General features: G+C 41.7%; 1 pseudogene; it reads left to right on the plus strand.

Moving 5' to 3' along the window:
* Nucleotides 1–5,035, plus strand: part of LOC107659584 (major histocompatibility complex class I-related gene protein-like) — a 19,534-nt pseudogene that overhangs the window by 7,270 nt on the left and 7,229 nt on the right.

Below are 5,035 nucleotides of genomic sequence, written 5' to 3' on the forward strand. Positions count from 1 at the left end.
GTTCAGGCTGTCAGCTAGCACCACCAGCTACCCAGATGACGCCCGGGCATCCGAGTCCGAGAATGGTCCTCGAGAGGATTTTGGCGAAATGGATCGCCATCCACCACCTGCCCCATGGATGATCTCGTCAGATCCACTCCAGACCCAGTGCCCAGCCCACCATCTCCCCGCGGTGCGGAGCATCAGCCCGAGCCCACCGATGACGGACAGCCAATTCCCGCCGCGAGCCAGCACAAAGCCGAGCGACTGAGCAGAGGATCGCCCCGGACGTAGAGCTCAACTAGTCAGACCAGGTGCGAGAGCCAGCGACAAAAAGCCGCACACGGTGTGAGCACGGAGAGGAGCAACGCCCCCTGCACCGCGGCTGAGGGTGAGCTGAATATGGCACGGCGAAAGTGCCAAACCGAAGAGGAGAGGGCTCCAGTCCCCGAATCCAGTCCAGAGCGCCCACCAGTGCCCGCTCCTAGAAAGCGCCCTCCAGTGCCAGCTCCTCGTAAGCGCCCTAAAGTGTCTGCTCCTCCTGAGCGCCATCCTGTTCCCGTGTTCAGCCTAGAGGGAGCTTCCGATCCAGAGTTAAGACCTGAATGCCTGGAGACTCACAAATGCCCACCCTCCAACCCGCTCCTGCCTCCTCCACTGCTGTCATCTGGCAGCCCCTCTGCTAGCCCTCAGCCCACCATCATTACGGTGCGAGCTCTGCGGGTCTGCCATCCTCCAGCGTCGCCATGGCTGGAGAATCCCTCACCTCCACCTCCAGTCTCCGAGGCCCGGACTCCGCCTCGGCCTGTAGACCCAGCGGCTCCACCTCGGCTCGTAGCTCCCTCGCCTCCACCGTCACCCGTCGATCCACCAGCTCCAACGGGCACCCTCGTCCCTCCGGCTCTTCCTTGGTCGGCCGTCAACCGTCCATCGCTTCAGTTTGTGTTTTGTCAGGTCTACTCGTTCTCTACGTGTGTTGGCTCAAACTCCCATTGTGGATTATCTCCTGTGCTTCTTGATTAAAGACTGTTAAATGTTTCCTCGTGACTCCAGCATGTTCCCTCAACAGCGTAGCGTGACACCTATAGGCTACATATCAGTATTACCACATAAAACATATAGCTGCCATATGTTTATTGTTGTAAACATAGAGTAATCAGTCCAGTATATTCATTTTTGGTTCACTACATTTTATGTTGTGCTGTGTCAGTGAGGACTAATAAATCTTTAATTTCTTCCTTCATTTGAAGGTGTACATGTTCAACAGAGACTTGCTGGGTGTGAATTGTTGAACGATGATAAACCAGGTCCAGTTCATTTCTGGGATGCTTTCGGAGGGCAAACTACGGAGGAGTTTTTTTTTTTTCTTTCTTTTTTTTTTTATAGCGCTTTTTGCGATACAAATCGTTGCAAAGCAACTTTACAGAAAATTAAGTTTCTACAATATTTAGTAGTAGCTTATCAGTGGTGACTGTCAGTTTATGTACATATGGCAGAAATGTACGGAAAAATCAATTAAAGACGTAATCAAACAGACGATGAATACTATTAACAGCAATTATTATATGATGCAATCAAACTTATAGCAAAATGTGGTAGTTCTGTATGTTGTTTCAGGGTTGGCATCATCTGCGGTCCTCTGAGGGGTTGGCATCATCTCTTCTCAGGTGTTCTGGATCCAGACTGAAGCTTGTGTAAATCCTAGTTGGCAAAAACAGAGAAACAAATAGAGACATAATTAGCGTAGCTGCTGTTCCAACCAAGTAAAATTAATTTGTTTAACCCAAGCTAAAGAAAAATAATGCACATTTGATCAGATATAACTGCAGTCCAGTTTTTTGCCGTTTTTGACACAGATAAAAAAGCCATGGATGATATCATGGGACCAAATAAAATTGAATAATGTAAAGTTTATGTATGAAAGTGTTTATTATCCTACTTGCATTAAAGTTTTGCAAAGCTACCTGAATGGAAAAGAGCAATTTGATGAGAAAAGGTGAGATAATCAACCTGATTAACTTCAGTATACTTAAGATAAAAAATACATGTGCCTTTTAATGTTTTATGTTTCATGATTACTTCATAGCTGATGCAATGAACCCAACAGTTTAATAACAGTAGCACTTCTTGTTCTCCTCTTTAGTGAAACCCAGAGTCAGACTCATGAAGAAAACACTCTCAGACTCTCAAGGGCTTCAGATCAGCTGTCTGGCCACTGGTTTTTACCCCCGTCACATTAACCTGACCCTGTTCAGAGATGGTCAGCCTGTGGAAGATGATCAGATCACAGGAGGAGAGATTCTGCCCAACGGAGACGGAACGTACCAGATGAGGAAGAGTTTGGTGATCAGTGAAGAAGAGCTAAGAACATAAATACAACTGCACAATGAAGCACCTCAATCTGGACAACAAACTGGACATTACATTTGGTAAAGAAAAATTAACACACCATTAAAAGAACAAAACTTCACCAAACAACAAAGCAGACATTAGATTCAACATACTTTATTGTCATTATATACAATACAATGAAATGTAGGGAGTAGCAGCTCCGAAAAAATGACAATACTATTACAATATTAGATTGAATAACATTGTTATTAATAGTTTATTGATGTACTTTTTTGCTGCAAATCATTTGTCACTATTCCACTATCTGTCTGTAGCTTACAGATTTCTTTTTCTGTTGTTCATCTTATTATCCTCACCAGATGTGGCTGAATCTGACCCAGGATCCTTCAGTAAGTCTGTTTTCAGTGTGCTGGTGTTCATGTGTGTGGCTGCACTCATCATATGGAGGAAGAGACGAGCTGCTGGTATATGTTCTGTTCAGTCCAGTTTGTTGCATCTAATGGTCAGTTAGAAAAAAACAGTGGATGCATAATTATTAGGCATAATTCTTGATTCTTGAAGATAAATTCTTGAAAGAGTGGTGAAACAGTATGTGATGCTGGTCCTTCAAGAGTCAGTCTCAACTTATCTTTATATAAAGCCTATAAAAAACAGTCCCTGTGTACTTCACAACACTTCAGCGTGTTATTCTTATTAAGTGAGGGTCATTTTTTAGGATTTTTGGAGGAAGAGTTTGGTGATCAGTGAAGAAGAGCTAAGAACATAAATACAACTGCACAATGAAGCACCTCAATCTGGACAACAAACTGGACATTACATTTGGTAAAGAAAAATTAACACACCATTAAAAGAACAAAACTTCACCAAACAACAAAGCAGACATTAGATTCAACATACTTTATTGTCATTATATACAATACAATGAAATGTAGGGAGTAGCAGCTCCGAAAAAATGACAATACTATTACAATATTAGATTGAATAACATTGTTATTAATAGTTTATTGATGTACTTTTTTGCTGCAAATCATTTGTCACTATTCCACTATCTGTCTGTAGCTTACAGATTTCTTTTTCTGTTGTTCATCTTATTATCCTCACCAGATGTGGCTGAATCTGACCCAGGATCCTTCAGTAAGTCTGTTTTCAGTGTGCTGGTGTTCATGTGTGTGGCTGCACTCATCATATGGAGGAAGAGACGAGCTGCTGGTATATGTTCTGTTCAGTCCAGTTTGTTGCATCTAATGGTCAGTTAGAAAAAAACAGTGGATGCATAATTATTAGGCATAATTCTTGATTCTTGAAGATAAATTCTTGAAAGAGTGGTGAAACAGTATGTGATGCTGGTCCTTCAAGAGTCAGTCTCAACTTATCTTTATATAAAGCCTATAAAAAACAGTCCCTGTGTACTTCACAACACTTCAGCGTGTTATTCTTATTAAGTGAGGGTCATTTTTTAGGATTTTTGACCAATGCCACGTCTCTGAGAATCTGACCCCTTGCACTTCTGGAGACTCCAGGTAGGTTGCAGTTCTGGAAAATGGTGGCGCTGGAGACCAAAGGGTTCCTGATGGTTTTTACACGAATTCTTCACCTTAATATTCTTAAAGGGGTCCTATTATGCTTTTTCATTTTTTCAACTTTAGTTAGTCTGTAATGTTGCTGTTTGAGCATAAAAAAAGATCTGCGAAGTTACAAAGCTCAAAGTCCACTTCAAACGGAGATATTTTATTTAACAGAAATCACTTTTCAAAAATTATAACGAACGACTTGTTTGGACTACAACGCATATTTTCCGTGATTTGGGGTATCACAAATATCAACGAATGGGACGAGACCTGGTTGAGCTGCACTAGAGAAGGCAACGAGTGTTATCATTATGTCGGAGACACGCTAGCTTTCCCAAAGCAGATGAACTTAGAGTGGTTACAATCATCGGGGTTTAAATCGAGCGCAAATTCATTTGATTTTGACGCAATATTGACACTGAAGCTCGCAGCATGCGGCTATGGTAAGGGATATGACATTTCCCGACCAGGCGCCGAGTGCTGCCAATCACAACACACACTGGCCCAGCTAACCAATCACAGCACATTTCGTATTTCAGAAGGCGGGCCTTCATTTGATACAGGAACTATTCGAGCCGTTCATGCCAGACTGGGGAGAGAGGTGTTGTAATAATGTAAAATATGTGAAAAATAATGTGTTTTTCGAACAACCTAGTATGAGAGCCTGTTCTAGTACACCCCCAAAACAAAATCAAGACTTTGTAAAAGAGCATAATAGGACCCCTTTAAGAAAACAACTTCACCAGTTTGACAACACATGCACTGCAAATACTCATGACACAACCAAATACAGAAACGTGCTGCAAATACCCACATACCATCGGACACATTTAAGGGAACTGCAACAAGTGATGAACCTGGTTGAGACATGCTTAACAATGTCTACTCTGAAAGGTGAGATTTTTGTTTATTTTATATATCCTGATCATATGATTCCTTAGATTTTTTGGATATTATTAGCCTAAATAAGCTGACAAAATATACAATTACTGTAACTGTGAAAAAGCTATGTAAACTTACTTTTACAAATTCCCTTAAGAAATTTAACCATGGTTTTACTATTAAAAAAAGGTTACTATAGTTAAACCATGGTAACCACAAATTAACCATGGTTTTGCTACACTAACCATAGTTAA

The sequence above is a fragment of the Sinocyclocheilus anshuiensis genome, unplaced genomic scaffold, assembly GCF_001515605.1.
Source record: "Sinocyclocheilus anshuiensis isolate Anshui unplaced genomic scaffold, SAMN03320099.WGS_v1.1 scaffold451, whole genome shotgun sequence".
Classification (NCBI taxonomy): Eukaryota; Metazoa; Chordata; class Actinopteri; order Cypriniformes; family Cyprinidae; genus Sinocyclocheilus; species Sinocyclocheilus anshuiensis.